We start from the raw sequence: 18,525 nt of genomic DNA, 5'->3' as shown, positions 1-18,525 counted from the left end.
GAGACAGCCAAAAGACCCTCACTCTTCCACCCCCTCTTGTCTTAGCAGTAAGCACGAAGGAATTAAATAAGAACCATCTGTTCTATTATTTTACCTGGTCATCAGGTGGTAGGATTTTGAAGGACAACTTTCCAAAGCATTCAAGGTGTGCAGCTCAGCTTGGGGAGCAACTCGGTTGTCACTCTAAGTGGTCACTTAACGTAACCAAGAGTAGTCAGTGCTGGAACAGAATCACTTGCAGCTTGATTTCTCACAGGGCTTAAGAATTCTAGTCATAACTGCCTGCAGCCCTGGCTTAGCCTTTTTCTCTCTTCTCTCTTCAAAGCATACTATGCATTCCTACCTTTTATGTAGCCAAACCTCCGTTTTGCCCCAAGTTTAATTCATATGTGGAGGAAACTGAGGCAGGCAATTGTGCATGTTTCCTAAAGTTGAAATGGAAGTGGAATCAGAACAGGATTTTTTAAGTCACCTCCCTACTGAAGATTGAGTTTAGTAACTTGTTCTTGAAAAGCCCTAATCTAGTTAAAAAGAAAAAATCTAGGTGAAATATAAGTGAAAAACAAAAGCCCAGTCAAGAAAGCTGTGTAGACTCTGTTAACTTCCTATGTGCCACCCTCTCTCCCCAGCCCAAAGGTAAAGAGAAAGGGCCATTGCAGCAAAAGAGGCACTGACACCCACACCCTACCCTACACAGCACCAGGAGATGGGGCATCCATCTAATTCTAGTCCTGGATCTATTTCCTAGATTGTTCCTTCTAAGCAGGGCTCAAAGAGCAAACAGTATAATTCAACTTGAATCACTTTTATTATTGGACGTGGAGTCCACCCAGACATCATGAGAGGAAGCAACATATCACCAGCACCCAGTTTAAAGTAACTTTTAATACTCTTCCCTTTTAGGACATCAACCCACCTCGTGTTCGAGACTTTGTCAAGATAGACTTAACCAGATGATCTGCTCCACCCCCGATTAGTGTTTCCTCATTATGATGTGAGTTTCTTTTTACAATGTCACTGAAATAAGGTTGTGTGTGTGTGTGTGGTGTGCGGGGATCTTAGTTCCTGGGCAACCAGCAGTGGGAAATGTGCGCAGCAGTTGTGGTATCAACCTTTATGATATCTAGTCAGTTTACTACAATTCTTTTGGTTCCTTGAATTCTTGTGGTTAAAAGAATATAAACCACATCATAGCTTTGCCTGCTTTCTCTCCCTGCATTGTCTTCCTTCTGCCCAGTGGTTTGGCTGACCTCATGATGTCTATTGAATTTACAATTTAAATCCTACTTACTGATCTTGAGTCTTTTCCCTTCATCTTACGCAATTGAGGCCCTCTTGACTTATCATTTCCATTCAATATGTTTCTTTCCTAAAGACTGGCATTGTTTAAGTCTGGGCTAAGGTTTGCAATCACAAGGGCATTGCTTCATTACTTCAGATTTGCGAATATTGTTAGTAAGAATTTCTTCTAAAACTTCCAATTTTCTTGGTTTCAATAATCAATTTTTCTTAGTTTCAATAGAAATTCTAGGGTTTCAATAAGTTAAATATCTCTGATCTAGGATGAAGTGGATGTTTGTCATGAACTGTTCATCTTGTCTACACCTCAGGGAGTTTCTTTGAATTTTTAGTATTCATCATAGAAAAACAGTAAAATTACTTTTGACAATTCTGATAATGTCCAAGAAAATCTGAAACAAAAACTGCCACCCAAATTTGCCTGTCAGATAGTTTAGGATTTCAAAGAAGATATCTACTAAGAAAAGAAGCTAGAGCCAAAGAAAACTCAACACTACTTTATCATAAATACATCATTGCCAAATTTTTGGCTAGGAATCATGGCTTCCATTGTCCAGGAAAATATTCTTTAGTCTTCAAGTTCTGTGAGTGTTTTTATTTATGTGTTTTCATGGCACTGATAATCTAAAATAATATAAACGTATTCTGGCTCACATGGATGATAATATAACCAAGAAACCTGTCCATAATTTCTTATTCCAAATCCCCAAAATGAAATGTGTCTTAGAATTCAGTTTTTCAGATTTTAGGAAGGTTATGTGGTGCAAGTACTGTATATTATATAACACCCACAGTGGAGTTTGGGGAAGCCATAAGAAATTTATATGAATATTTCTGTACTGAAAACATGTGAAAGTAAGTATGATAAACATAGAATATGAATGGAACATATTCTGGGCCATAAAACAGGTCTCAACAAATTTAAAAGAATTGAAAATATGAAAACTATGTCTCTGACCAAAATGTATTTAGACTAGAAATCTATAATGAGAAGCTGTCTGGAAAATCTCCCAAGTATTAGAAATGAAATAACATACTTCTAAATAACCCATGAGTCACAGAGAAATTCACAAGGAGGTTAGAAAATATTTTGAGGAATCAAAATAAATAAAAAACATAAAATATATGGGATACAGCAAAAGCACCACTAAGAGGAAAATTTATAGCATTAAATGTTTAAAAAGAAAGATCTCAAACTAATTTCCTAAACTTCTACCTGAATAAATTTTTTAAAAAGTAATTTAACTGAAAGCAGTAAATTAAAAAGTAAACAATAAAGGTAAGACCAGAAATCAATGGAAGTGGAAACAAAGAAAAGTGATGAAAGTAGAATCTGTTTCTTTGAAAGAAAAAAATCAATAAAATTGACAAAATTTTAGCTAAACTGCTAAAAAAAAAACAAGAACTCACAAATTAACAGTATCAGGGATGGAAGAGGAACATAGGTAAAGATCCTAAGAACACTAAAAGGGAAATTAGGGACTATTATGAACACCTTTGCACTAATAGATTTGATAACTTAGATGCAGTGGAAAAAATTGCTCAAAATCATAAACCTACCCCTCACCTCACTCAAGAAGAAAGGGATAACCTGAATAATCCTATACCAAATAATGAAATTAAAGTTGTAGTTAAACACCTCCCAAGAAGGAAAATTCTGAGTTCTGATGACTTAATTGGCAAATTTTACCAAACATTTAAGGAAGAAATAACACAATTCTATATAAACTCTTACTAATAAAGGAAGATGAAATACATTCCTGCTCAAATGATGAGGTCAGCAGCTCCCTGATACCAAGACCACACAAAGACATTGAAACAAGGGAAAATTATAGACCAATATCCCTCAGAACAAAAACACAAACATTCTTAATAAAATATTAGTAAATAAAATGCAGGAATAAAAAAATTCTATTATGACTAAGAGGGATTTATCCTAGGAACGCAAGGTTTGTTTAGATTTCAAACATCAATGAAATTCATCATGATCATCTCAAAAGATACAGAAAAAGCATTTGATAAAATTCAACATCTATTCATCATGCAAGCTGTCCAGGAAAAGAAATAAACTTCCTCATTCTGATAAAGGGTTTCAACAAAAACCACCACAGCCAACATCACACTTTTCTGTTAAAAACTGAATGTTTCTCCCCAAGATTAGGAATAAGGCAAGAATGTTTATTCTTACCACTTCTAGCCAACAGCATACTGGGAGGTCTTAGTCAGTGAAATAAGGTATTTTTCTAAAAAAGGCACAGATTGGAAAGGAACAAATAAAACCCTTTTTTTTTCAGCAACATGATTGACTATGTAGAAAAGCCTAAAGAATCTACAGAAAATCTATTAGAACTAATAATAAGTGAGTTTATTAGCAAGTTTTCAGGATACAGGGTAAGTTGCTGGTTGGAATATAAAATGGGTATCACCACCAGTATAGCTTAAAGTTAACCATACACTTATTTTATGATTCAGCAGTCCCACTTCATACTTACCCAAGAGAAATGAGGACATTTCTCTTCATTTGTCCACACAGAAAACTGAATGTGAAAGTGTTTGGCAGTTTTATTCATAGTCTCCTGAAATTGGGAACAACTTACATGTTCATGAATTGGTGAATGGATAAAGATGTGGAATTCCACTCCTAGGAATTTACCCAAAGAAAACAAGATCCCAGATTCAAAAAGACATATGCACCCCTACATTTATCACAGCACTATTTACAAAAGTCAAGACATGGAAGCAACCTAAGTGTTCATCAGTAGATGAATGGATAAAGAAGACATGGTACATATACACAATGGAATATTATTCAGCCATAAGAGGAAAACAAATCCTACCATTTGCAACAACATGGATGGAGCTTCAGGGTATTATGCTCAGTGAAATAAGCCAGGCGGAGAAAGACAAGTACCAAATGATTTCACTCATCTGTGGAGTATAACAACAAAGCAAAAACTGAAGGAACGAAACAGCAGCAGAAACACAGAACCCAAGAATGGACTAACAATTACCAAAGGGGAGGGATGGGGAAGGGCGGGTGGGGAGGAAGGGAGAAGGTGATTGAGGGGCATTATGATTGGCACATATGGTGTGTGTGTGGCGGTGGTGGTGGTGGGGGGGGTCGCAGGAAAAATAATGTAGCACAGAGAAGGCACATAGTGATTCTGTGGCATCTTACTACACTGATGGGCAATGACTGCAGTGGGGTGTGGGGGGCACTTGATAATATGGGTGAATGTAGTAACTACAGTGTTGCTCATGTGAAACCTTCATAAGAGTGTATATCAATGATACCTTAATAAAAAAAGAGAGAGAAAAAAAAAGAAAATTAAAATGTATTTAAGTTGACCAAATCACTTAATCCCTCAGACATATTCTCTTTAGCGAGGGTTGGGAGTGTTCAGTGGAAGCAGTTACTCAGTCTGATTTCATAGTAGCTGAAGACATACATATTATCATAGCCAGACCTTCATATTCTAGTGCTTCCTGAAGTAAACACCTCCTCTTGTGGCTAACACAGTGGTAGTGTGTTCTGGCGAACTTGTTTGTTAAAGGTAGACAAAGCTGAAATGAGGGGTGCTTCAGAAGTGTGAACAAGATCAGAGACCTTCTACTCCAGTTGTGAAAGGATGATTATCTCTCACCATGTCCAGATTCAGCACACAGTGAGCTGATGAACAGAAATCCCTTGGCATCCTCAATAGGGCATTCCAACAAGTGACGAAAAATGGTAAAAATACAGTATTTGCAAAGATCAAGAAACAAACCAACTTTTGTGAAAGAGAATTTAAAATATACAGTTTGGTTGGGTTGTTTATACATATGGCTATATGGTGCCTTTTCTTTTCATCTTTAATTTTTAAATATCTCCCATTCAAAAGAAGACCTTTTTTTGGTCCCATTTTCCCCTCTACCTCCCAGCACTGTATTTTTGCTCCTTTATATATATCGTCTTCACTTGACCTTTTCCACATCTCTTGTGCAGCATTCTAATCGCTCCATTGAAATACTTCTTGTCAAAACCATGAAATTCTAAGTGTTCACATCCGGTGGCCAGTTCTCTGTCCTTAATTTATCTCAAAACACCATTCAGTACAGTTGACCACTTACTCCTTGAGCTTCTAGGATACCACATTTCCTGGTGTTTCTTCTCCTCACTGCCTGATCCTTCTCAATCTCCTCCCTGGACATCTAAGTATTGGGGTGCCCAGGAACTCATCCCAGTGAGTATCCCTGTTCTCTCCCAGGTGACCTCACTCAATATCATAACTGTACATGCTATCTATATATGCCAGTGGCTCCCTGAAACGCATACAGTAAGTTGATACTCAGTACTCATTCCAAACCCTTCTAGCTTACCTTCCAAATACAGGGACATTGTGAAGCCAAAACTGTATGTTTTTCTTGTAGCTAGAGTGGAGACATGTGACTGAATTTCCTTGACTCAAATGCACCACTGCGAGATTTGGGTACACATGAGAGATAGGGCCACCTTTCGTGATGGCTGAGGTATTTGCTTTGTCTGAGGCAAATCAGGTAGACTTCCAATGTCCAGTCCCTAACGTCACAGTGGGTAGTAGCAACAGCGGTATTTCCATTAGAACTTCCTATGGGTGGTTGGACATTTGTCCTGGCTGCATTGTTTCTGGTTGCATAACATACAAGTCTTGCTCTATCCCACCCAGAAATTCTTGGAACTATATAACATCCCATTTCTATTTAAACTGGCTAGAGTGCATTCTGTTGTCTGTGATCAAGAACCCTGTGCAATACTGCTCCCAAGATTTTCTTTCCAGACAAGCACCTAATTTTAGATTCATATTTTCACATGGCTACTTTATATCTATGCTTGGATATCTAACAAGTGCCTCAATGTTACCATGTTAAAAAATGAATTTTGCATATCCTCCCAAACTGGCTACTTCCTTAAATACCTCAACTCAGTAATCAATGCTATAAAACATGGGGTCTTTTTTGAGTCACTTCTTATACTGGATTCATCTACAAGCTCTTTTAGCTCAATCTTTACAATGTGTCCCTAATCTGACCACTTTTCATAGTCCCCACCCTTGATACTGGGGTCCAGTGTAATAGATTCCTAAATGATATCCTGCTTCTACCCTAGCCCACCACAGTCTGTTCTCCTCACAACAGTAGAGGGATCTGTAAGTCCTCTTTTATTGATACCATGTTGCTTTTCTCATCATTATTTTCCATGTGATATTGTTCACAAAGTCAATCACCTGACTCCCTAATTCAGTTGCTCTTAATTCCTGCTGAACTTAATGTAAGAGTAGGAAATTCATAAGAACATTACTTTTAATTGAGGAAAGTTACATGAAGAATGATGATCTCAGTATGTCAGAACATCCTTGACTCATCCCAGTACTTCTATTTGTGTTTTGTGTAGAAACCATATTTTCAGATCTCAACACTCTGAACTTCAGAGTCCTTTGACTTCATAATGGTCACTTCCTCTTATAAAATCTTATTTATTGTCTCTTTGAAATGATTCTCCTTTTTGTTCCTCATTCAAATTACCATTATTCCACGAATGTACTTTATTGATCCATAGGAAGAATATAAAAGAATATCGTTACTATCTCCATGGCTTCAGGTTTTCCCTTCTTTAATCTTTCCAGCACAGTGTCATATGGATGGTACTTCAAAGTAATTGTTTTGGTCACGTCCTGCTGATATCAAGAAAAAATTGTCCCCAAACTCATTAGTTTGACTGCCAAGGTACTCCACAATAATTGGCCCAACCATCCATCCAGTCAACCAGCCATACATCTATCTCAGGGAGGTGCTAGTCACTAGGAATAAGAAAATTATGAGCTGTACATGACATCTATAGACAGGGAGTTAATGTTACAAACCCAGGACCATGGAAGAGCTCAAAAGGGAGTGGTGTCATCCTTTGGAGTGGCTAGCAAGGTCACACAGGTACTCTGGTTTGGAGATTGGGAAGCAAATAGGGAGATCATGAGCCAAGGCAAGATGTGAGTTCACAGAATGAGTCCTATCCTATACTGACCGTGGTTCAGGACTCCTGCTAGGGAGATGTTAGGAGTAAGATTAGACTGTGGGCTCCCTAGGCTAATCCATAAACTCTGTGAAGATGAGCATCATGCAGCAGTCACGTCTAGTACCACCTTGTGTCCAGCACCACTCCTTACGTAGCAGTTGACTGTGGGGTGTGTGTATTCAGGAATACATCATTTAGAAGGCAGAAGAGGAATACCTGTCTTACCGGTTATAAAGCAGTGGTTGTCAACAGAGTGTGACTTTGTCCCCCTGGGGACATGTGGCAATGTCTGGAGACATTTGTGGTTGCCACAACTTGGGTGGAAGGGGCTACTGACATCTAGTGAGCAAAGACTCAGGATGCTGCTCAACACACTACAGTGCACAGGACGGGCCCCTCAACAAAGAAGGATCTGGCTCCAGATGTTCACAGCACCGAGGAGGTTAAAACACCCTGGTTATAAAATCACTTTAAGTGTCTTTGTCTTTTTCACCTGGCAGTAAAAGACCCAATTCTAATAGGTAGAAGGAAGCAATGACTTTGTCAACATGTTTACTCTAAGGAGTTTGATAAATGACATGATATGCCATTGACTTTGGTGACGGGGTCCATCATACTAATGAAAAACCTGGAATTGTCCTTCAACTGGCAAGGGTCTAAAAAGACATTCTAAGTTTCAAAAGGAGAACTTGGCAGAAACCAAATGTAATTTTGAAAAGACACATTGCCCTGGGAGAAACCTGCCTTGAACAGAGTCAACTAAGTAGAAACTTAGATCTTCAGGGTCTAATGGTGACTAATTGAATCCATGAGAGACTGCATGTGTATGAGTGTCAAGTCCCCTAGTGCTTAAAATTCCATGTCTTCTAGAATTTCCTTGAAAGTGAAACTACAGAGTTTTTTGAAGCTGGAGGGAATGCAGTGGGCTAGTTTTATGAAATTGAAAAGTTAGCAAAAATGCTCATGTTTACTTTTTTAGCTACCATGAAAGGCAACTATGTGGACTGCTAATTGCACCATGGTTCAATAAGAGATAAATATTCTCCATGATGAAAATTTATTTTTGCCCTCATAAAGGGGACATTCCCCAAGATGATGACTCAGTGTTCTTAAATATTCTAGCAGTTGATGGAATACATTCCAGTGTAATACTCCCTCCTTTTAGGACTCTTTCGGGTTTTCCAGGTTTTCTTTGTCAATTTTGCCCCCAGAAATAAAACCCACAGACCTTGGCCCACCACCCAACCAAGGGAAAACAGAAAAACAAAAAACAAACCAAATGCCCCAGAATAGTTTTAAAAGGTTTGCCTGGATACCAAAAGCAAGAGTTGTAGACTGGGTTGGACCCCTCAAAACCTACACATTTTTTCAGCCACAGATTTAGAAGTGCACCTTTGTTCCTTCCACATAAAAGAAAAGCAAACTTTTGTTTAATGGTTAACAATTTTTGGCAGCTATTACCTTTTAAACTGCTCCAGGGCCAAGATGACTATCTGGAGAGGTGAATTACGGATCACTTAGACAGAAGATTATGCCATGTTGACCCTCTCTGAAGTTTGATTTTAAACAGTGATTGTAGTCTTATAGTGCAGGCAACATTTACTTGAGCCTTGTTATCTGGACTAAATGGTAATAGAGCAAGCAAATACATTTGTGCAAATGTTGAAAAAGAACTGAGGGGCTGTAGGTAGCCATATAACACAGCACTCTGGTTTGGATTGAAGAGCAGTCTTGTTAAAACCAGGACTTTAAACTGAGGTATTAGTTTTTAAAATTAGAATAGAGAGAACTAAGTTGCTTATATTCAAATCTGCATATTAATTTCTGGATTTTGTATGGCTCAACTGTGAACTAAAATGGGACGAATTCAAAATACAGTCTTGTCTATTTACTAAATAAAGTGAAAATTAAACTGACACAACAAAAAAATCCTTATTTGGGGTTTATTTCAAAACAAACCCAAAATTTCATTTGGCTAAAGCCTCTGATGCAATATATACACACACATACCTCTTAATAGGATGTTTTGTTAATTCTCCAGCTATGTTGAGGGTCTACTATAAATAAGCCGTGTTTGGAACCATGCCAGGTGAAAAGAGCAAGTCCTGTCTGGTGGCCAAATAAAGAACCCCCTGCCATGTGCTGCCTCTGTATTTGTCCTCTCCACTCTACCCTGGAATGGTGGTGCCAGCCCATGTATTTGCTGCCAACAGAATCAACTGGCTACAGTGTCTAATAGTGGCAGTCAACTTTTAAATGTTTTGATCTCTGGGCTGAATGATATGCCAATTCTGTATTCTTAATATCTGCCTTATAACCCCCAATTACTGATGTGTAATAAAAATACAATTTGGGATTGCTATAACTTGGGTAAAATCTGAAATAACTTCAAACTGTTTCTGAAAATTGAGTAGAACCTCAATCATTTGGAGAAAGTAGGACCTTGGAGTTGTTAGCTTTCACTTCATGTCATAGGCAAATTAAATGTAAACCAAGCAACTTTCAAAAAGACACTTGTGAGGCAATTTGGGATATTTGACCATAAACTAAACATTAAAGGACATTAAGGAATTATTGTTAATTTTGTTATTTGTGATTACATATTTTATTTTTAAAGTCATTCAAGGGATTCTTATTGAAATATTTAATGATGAAATGAAGTATGAGAGTTGCTCTAAAGGACTCCAAAAAAAAAAAAAAGCACATTATGGTGGTACTTAATGAGAAAAATGGGCCAATGTTGATAATCATTGAAGCTGGGTGACAGTTTATGCAAATTTATTATACTATTCTCTCTACATCTGTGCAAGTTTTAAAAAGTACTAGAAAACAAACAATAATAACAAAACAAGTTATTTGCTGGATAAAATACAATGTTAAAAAAAAACACCTAGGAAAATTTAAAATATCATAACCTGAGGATATCACAATGAGATACCACTACACACTTATTTAAATGGCTAAAAACAGAAGAAACAAATGAAAGATCTGACAATATCATGCGTTGGCCAAGATATGGAGCATCTGGAACTCATACATTGCTGGTAGAATACAAAATAGTCAGGTCTCCTTGAAAATAGTTTAACAGTTTCTTATAAAGTTAAACATAGAATTATCATTTGATGCAGCAATCCCATTCTTAGGTATTTGTCCAAGAGAAATTAAAATATATATTCATATCAAAGCTGTATGTGAATGTTTGTATTGGTTTTACACATATTACCAACAACTAGAATCAACCCAAACGTCTTACAGCTGGTAAGTGAATAAACCAGCAGTGGTGTCTTCATACAATGAAATACTATCCAGCAACAGAAGGAACAGACTAGCAATACATTTACCATCTTTGGCACAGTGCCAGTACCTTTCTGACTCTTGCTTTTCTTTGTTTTCAAATTGACCATATCAAAGGAACATGTTCACACAAAAACATATACATGAATGTTCACTGCAAAATTATTCATAATAGCCAAAAGGTACATAGCAATGACCTGAATGTCTGTGAACTGATGACTAGATGGACTAAATGTGGTCTATCCAAACAATGAAATCTTATTCAGCTATAAAGAAGACTGAAGTGATTCATGCTACAGTGTGGATGAATCTTGAAAACATTATGCTAAGTGAAAGGAGTGACTCAACAAAAGCCCACATATTGTATGATACTATTAATATGAAGTGTCCAGAAGAGGCAAATCCATGTCCATACAGACGGATTGGTGGTTGCCAGGGCTGGGAGGAGGAGGGAATTCAGGACTGCTGAATGGGTGCAGAATTTCTTATTAGGGTGATAAAAATGTTCTGGAACTAGATAGAGGTGATGATTGCACAACTCCGTGAATATACTAAAAACCACTGAATTGTTCACTTTTAAATGGCGAATATAATGGTATGTGAATTATGTCTCAGTTTAAGTAAAAAGACTCAAGTTTCATCAATTAAAAAAAAGGAACAGTTTCCTTTGATGCATATATTCTATGTATATGCATGTATTCTGGATTCAGTCAAGTTTTGGTCTTCAAGATGACTTTTATATGCAGCTGATCTCAGTCTTACACGTTGATTTTACCATTCTACCTGCTGGGGTTCTGAATATAAATTGCTTTCACTTCAGTGAATTGCCTTTAAGAACAACTGTCGTTTGCCACTTTTCATAAAAATATAAAATTATTGGTCATCTTCTATGGGTACAGGTCAGTCTTAGTGAACTTTGGATCCGGATGCCTGGCATTTAGCAAAGATTTATGCTCATTAATATTTCCAAAAGAATGAATGATTCTCTTGGATGAGAACAAGCTGTGTGTAGTTTAAAGAAGTTCTCAGACTTCCTTTTCTCCTTTTCTCAGTTATTCAATTCTTTCATTAAAAGAATTTTACCTGAATGTTCCTCCAGTTTGGACTGAGGAGCCTCCATTAAAACTGAAAACTTTTCCTTAAAACTCTTCGCTAGTTGCATGCAACTCTGTGAATTCCTTCCAGCTAAATATTCCATCACTCTTTTGTTCATTAAAAGAAATGAATTCCAGCAGCGCAGCTTTGTAAACAACTGCAATAAAAAACAAGTGTTCACATTAACTGAATGAAAACCGTTTTAGACAGGAAACGGGCTTCAGGTTCCAAATTCAGTGCCTGTGTTCCAACCAGGAATATGATTAAGAAAATATTGGAGTGAGGATTGGGAAGCTTTTTCTCTAAATAATTAACTGAACACTTTTCTGTTCCTTCAAAATTGAAAGAAATAATGGATCTCAAAACTCTTCCTTTTCGTTGGTTAAGAAAGTATTCCTATATCAGATATACCAGTAAAAAGAAGAAGAATGAGGTATTATCCTTTATTTGCTGGGGGGAGAAAATATTTTGAAATTGCCCTGTCCATGGAATACTATTTCAGTCAGCTAATGTGAGTGGAAGTAATAAACTTGGAACAAGAAAGCTTGAATCCTAATTCTTCTGTTTTCCTGCTATGTGATCTTGGGACTTTATAAAATGAGAATAGTATTGCTTTACTAGAAAAGTTACTGTGAAGTGTAATTGATAATAAGTAAAGGAAACCCATTGCACAGGGGCTGATAACCTCAGATGTAACCAATCAAACTGAAATATTTATTGAGTTGCTATATTGTGTGCAAACCACTGTGTTAATGGTGACGACACCCTGAAGGACAAATATTTAATATCCCTACCCTCACAGAGCTTACAGTCTAGTGAGGGAACACTGCCAACTTTTTAGGCAATGGGAGCACTACTTTTCTTTTTCTTAGTCTTCATTCATCTGTATGAGTACAGTGAAGTTTCATATGGTCATTTCCAGGGATACTGAGTAAACAGGGATATTTTAAAATAAATATTGTCACGATCGGGCAACCAAAGAGTTCTGACTATAAAATAAAACCAGTGATACTCTGAATATTCCCTGGGAAAGTAAAGGAAAAACTGAAACAAATGAAGAGGTTCTATAGACTAAGTATTTCACCTAGTAGGAATAATCCCCTGGGTAGGGAGCCAACAGCCATTGAGGAAACCTTCACTGCAATCCTGCCTTACCTTAGAGGTCTCCTTTGCAACTTTTGGACATGGTAATTTTATCAGTCCCCCTGCCCCTCTGATTTCTTGTAAATGTTAGATGGTGACTCATGGAGTTTCATAAATTTAACCACAAGTTCTAAAACTATTGAAGAAGTGTGTCAGCATCTTTCAAATTTATTTATTTTTTTCCTTACAAAGAGAAACCTGGAAATTCACTTTCCTCTCACAGCCAAAGAATTAGAGTGGCAAGTTTTGACAGAGATCAAAATAGTACTTCTGGTCTGACTCAATCTTTATTAACCCAGACCTTTGAAGCATGAGGTTGACATTTAGTTGTTTCTGAAGCTCCTTCATCCTTATTCTCCTACATGTCGAGTATTCTCCTACATACGCGATTCCTTTGCATGTCATGATTTTATGGAATTTCTCAGTTGTAAATGATGGTGTTCAGCTCCGCAGCCCAGGAAATGACTTTGGCGGTGACATTTCCTGAAAAATCTTGAAACACTTCGATAATATCTACATATACTCAAGAATACACATTATTTTCCAAATCAGAGAATACACTGTTTAAATAATTACTCAAACAGTGAGCTGATCTTTCAAAGAAAATGCCCCACATGAAGGCTTCTAATATGTATACCAAGAAAAGCCCCTGGGAAGTCAACGAAAGTAACTGAAATAAGATCATTGTATGTGCTGAAACCTTTCTCAGCTTATGGCTTACAGATTTTTAGGAATATTACGATTTGAAATACTCTGTTGGTTCACATTATTGCTTACTTGAGGCAACTAAACATTTCTGTACCCCAAGACCAATATGATGGTAAACCCACTACTTTTCTCTTGGAAATTCCAACTTTTCAAATCAAAACCTCAGAGTGGAGCCCAAAAATTGTTTAATGGTGAATATTTCTCTGTGAAGCTGTATACTACAACCACATCTGCTGAACTGTGAGGTTTGTAGAGCTGTGGTCACCCTCTGAGTGCCCTGTGGCCTACTTCATTTATTCCCAAAGGAATGCAGGAATATAATAATCAGAATTCAGAGTCCAAAGACTCAGATGATTCTATAGTCTGTTTACTGGTTTTGGGGTGTGAAACTATTAGTTTTTTCACAAGATAAAAGCCAATTGCTGACATGTTCTTTTACATGAAAAACAATTTGATTAATATTTCAACTTCAGCATCACAAAACAGCAGGCTGTGCCATGGATCCATGTAGGCCTTACGCCAATATTCAGTCTAATAACATTTAAAACATTTAAGCACCTTTTTGATATGTTACTGAAATTGATTCTTTTTCTTTTACTTCAAATCAAATCTGCAAGTGATGACACAGGTTTGAAATTAAGTTTACAGGGAACTACTAAGACATTATGGAAACTGAAAATATTGAAAGGTATTTTTCTCTTTTTATTCATCCCCCAGATGAGTGGCCATGCATTTTGCCTATCTTGCATTATGTTTGCATGTGTATAACTTCCAAGGCTGTTAAAATTATAAAATATCATTCAATTAAACTAGCAAAGAATTCCAAAATGTTATTATGCTACTTGAGAATAACTATACAGAAATATCTTCACAGGGATTCCAGTTACAGAGAAGAGATTTCAAAGTCTCAAGAAAAAGCCCAGAGGGTACAAGGAAAATATTTGAATTGATATCTCACTCCTAAAAGGGTTAGTTTAATGTTTTCTATATATTCTAACTCTCCTCGAGCAAAATGATTTGAAGTTCTCCTCTGGTTCATCCTCCTTTATTTAGCCATTATTATGTTCTAAAAGCTTATATTTCAAAAGTATAATGTTTAAGGAGAACATTAAACAAAACACCAGGCCAGAGATGAATCAAAGGATGGAGAGAATGTTCATGTTTCCTTTATTTCAACTTATTGAAATAATTTAAGGCAAGAACTTGGTTCAAATTACTCATATCGTGAAATTCCAAGTTAAGAGCCCTTTTAATAATAACAGTGGCTTATATTCAATTTTGATTCAAAATACCTCAAGAAACCTCAGCATGAAGTACTTCTGAAGTTTAATGTCCAAATAGAAGTATGTAGTGTTTGCCCCTCTATCTAGATACTACAGAGCAATCACTAGAGTAACTCCAAGAGCTCTCATTATCAAGAATCCCCAAAAGTGCTCTGCCTTGCTTGATGCGACTTTAATCCTTTCTTTAGTTCTCTGTTGCTCAGGGAGGTTTTTAAGTCAAGACAAGACCATCCGAAGGTACTGTGTATAGAGAACCCAAAGGACATTTCCTGCCCTAGCTTTATATTTAGGTTTAAACTCTAGGATTTTCCATGCCTAGTGTGTGTTTTGCTTGTCTTTAGGGTAAAATCCCATCAGGGGAGGGTGTTGCAGCATCATGTTCTGAGGGCTCAATCAGCTATGCATGCCATCCTACTGGTCTACCTAAAATTATATAGCCTGTTTCTGTCCTTTCTCTTTCCTGTCTTAATTGAGGAAGAAGCAGCAACTCTTCCTTACAGAAGAATTCCAGTTAATAAAAGGAGACAGAATGGTGGAAATAGAAAATGGAATTTCTTAATAAAATTGTTCTAAATAGAATTAGAAAACAACAGTGATAATTAACTCAGACAAAATCCACCAATGGATGTTAAAATGAGTTGATAATAGTCTAACAAGAAACAGAATATTTGCTTAAATAGCATCTCTCCCAAGATATTTCGTAATTACAAAGGGGAGAAAACAGTAAGTTTATAGTGCAGAATCCTACCAGAGACCATCTTAGCCAGGTGATGAAAGTTAACATCACCAGTAATATCTATGGACACCACACAGCACCAGGTATGATGCACCAAGGAGGGCTCATCACTTCTGTAGTACACTTGCCCCAAGTGCATCATCTCAGTCTAAGCATGAAAACACGTCAGACAAACCCAAACCGAGGAGCATTCTACAAAACAAGCAACCAGTTCTCTTTGAAGGTGTCAAGGTCTGGAGAGAAAGAGGAGCTCTCACATATCAGAAGAGACTAAGGAGACATGGCAATTTAATGCAGTGTGGAATCCTGGATGGGATCCTGGAAGAAAAAAAGGACATTAGTGGGAAAACTGGTGAAAACTGAATACGTTCCCGTACTTTTGCTAATAGCACTATGCTAAAGGTAATTTCTTAGTTTTGATAAAAATTTCTATGGTTACATAACATGTTAAGGATAGGGGAAGTTGGGTGAAAGGTATAAGGGAACTCCCTGTACTCTTTGAAACTCTTCTGTAAGTCTACAGTTCTGTCCAAAATAAAATATGAACTGTAAAAAGAAATTGCATCGTGGTTCCTGAGAAGTTACCTTTTAATCCTTTTTCACTTTTCATTACCTCTACCATTTTTACTAATTCTCCCAACAAAAGATTCTCAAGGTTGACAGAATGATTGATTAGTTTCACAACCTGTGATGAACTTGCTTCTTCTCTCTAGCATGAAATGTCCAGTGCCCAATAGCCAGTTCTGAGTTCTTCCCTTTTTAGCAAAGGTCACACGTTTTCCACTCAAGAAAACAGCCTTCATAGAGAGCTCATTCTAAACAGATTGAGGCTCAAGATGGGGGGCAAGGGGGCCACAAGACAGAAATGGAAATACATCAGGAAACCACATTGCCAGTCAGAAAACAGGTTGGTGAAGTTTGGGAAGGTATTTCATGTCACATACAGAAAGCCTAAGGAGCTATTTTACAGTGGAGAAAATACTGGAAAGTAAGGTAGATTGATCATACTTTCTAGAGAAGAGCCTCTTGATCAAAAACCATGTTGGGGCTTTTCGGACAAATTGCCTACTCTCAACTCTGCCAATTTTCAAAGAAAATTATTCATTTATGTTTAGCTATTACTGTTGACATTCCTTCCTTCTTCATTTGCTATATGCTCGGGCTCCTCCCCTGTGCGAGGTGCCGTGCTGATCAGTACCTTGTGGCCAGTACTAAGTGAGCCCATAGAAGAAGCCTGGGACTTCACGTTGGAGGAACTGGCTTCCACCTCTTAGATGAACCAGAGGTGTGGAGCCACAGTTCCCCTCAATAGGACTTGCTCTCCAAATTTCTTAGACATTTAAAAAGTACAGATACTCGGCCCACTTTTGCAGATTCTGATTCAGTAGGTTTTGTTTAGGATTCTGGTATTTTCAAAAAATAAAGGAGGCTTGTGCTGTGCAGCCAAGTCAGAATTTCCCAGACATGCTTGATCATAAGCCTCACCAGGGAAGCATTTCAAAACACATGGGCTGGTAGAACCCAAGAATCACTGTTTATCCCAAATTCCATGGGTACTATGATCCTAAAGTTTGGGAAATACTGATAGAGAGACAAAATTGGAATACAGGGTTAAATAACTATGGAAAGTATGCTGCCAATACAGATTTCATCTTTCATTTTATCCCCTGATGACATATTTGGCATAACACACTTCCAGAACAAGTGATGGCCTTGACTGAGAATGGTACTGCATTCATCTTTTGAAGAATTTGGCTTTTCTGAGCTTATAGAGGCAGGAGGAGCCTGTGCAGGGAGTGGCGTAAGAGAAAGGACACACCTTCCAACCAGCGAAATCATTACTATCAACCCTCGGGATCAGGGCACTGACATTTTATAGCTGCCATTGCTTCCTAGCTGACCATCTGAGTAGAAAAGTGATTGTGTTCTCATGAGGTTGTGACTCTACTTTCCAGGGTAAAATCAGTAGATTTCAGGTAGTCCTTCTAAAGTAGAGTATCTAAAGTAGAGCATTAACTCTGTCTGAGGGTCACAGTTTTGCAAAAGAGGTAATTCCATAAAAAAGGAGTTGTGTGGACAAGAGATCTGGGGAAAACATGGCATTTTATATTTATCTCTTGGAAATACATACTACACATTAGAATATTTAAGGCTGTGGTAAGTCTTGCATGCCTGGTTAACATTGTTTAATCCAACATTTTTCAAATTATTATAGCATTTTTTTTTTTAATAGGGGTACCTATTCACATCTGGAGAATCTGCTCCTTGGAGAAATCTTGAGGAACATTGTTCTGAGGTACTAATATTGGGCTGACATCTAGGAGAATTATTTATGGGATTTAATACTGGTGGCAAGGAATGGGCATTAACTCTGTTCTAAGAAGATGAAATTAAACAAAAAATTAGGTACACTAAAAAAATGCATTTGTTTAATAACTGATGGTAATGTCCACGTAGAAAAAAGAAAAAATTTCTGTTTTATACATTTCTTTGTATTGTGGGTATTAGGGACTCAAGTTACAGAATCCTGATTTCTAAATCAAGCAACAAGCGTATATTAAATACTACTGGTTACTCTTTGCTGTTTGTTGCTGTGTATGCTGCAGAGAGGTATGGGGTACAGAGCTTATAATAGACATGTGATAGTAATACTGAATGTTTATTCATATGTGCTAGGGTCCTATCTAGGGCTTTACATCTACTATCTCTCTTAAGGCCCATAGCAGCTATATAAGGTAAGTACGGGTGTTATGCCCAGGTGTTCTAAGGTCGGCTTCAGGAACTTCTCTGAGTCACACTGGTAATCAGCAGTAAAGCTGGCATCCAAGGCCTGAGAGTTTCACTCCGGGATGCCAAGGTCGGCCGTTCTGCTGCTCGGCCTCCAAGCTGCGCGCGCGGGTTCTCACTAACTAGACATTCAGAAGAAAGGATTACTGGGC

At 37.4% G+C, this 18,525-nt stretch overlaps 1 long non-coding RNA gene across 1 annotated transcript in view; it reads left to right on the top strand.

Annotated features, from left to right (window-relative positions):
- LOC108407071 (uncharacterized) overlaps positions 1-18,217 on the top strand; it is a 167,250-nt gene extending 149,033 nt beyond the window's left edge. The window contains exons 6-7 of the long non-coding RNA XR_001855631.3: positions 904-994; positions 17,820-18,217. This is a non-coding gene — a long non-coding RNA (uncharacterized lncRNA). The remainder of the gene's footprint in view (positions 1-903; positions 995-17,819) is intronic.
- Positions 18,218-18,525: the final 308 nt, after the last annotated feature.

Source organism: Manis javanica, chromosome X (assembly GCF_040802235.1).
Source record: "Manis javanica isolate MJ-LG chromosome X, MJ_LKY, whole genome shotgun sequence".
Classification (NCBI taxonomy): domain Eukaryota; kingdom Metazoa; phylum Chordata; class Mammalia; order Pholidota; family Manidae; genus Manis; species Manis javanica.
The sequence above is the reverse complement of the archived record's forward strand: the minus strand, read 5'-3'. Positions and strand labels throughout refer to the sequence as shown.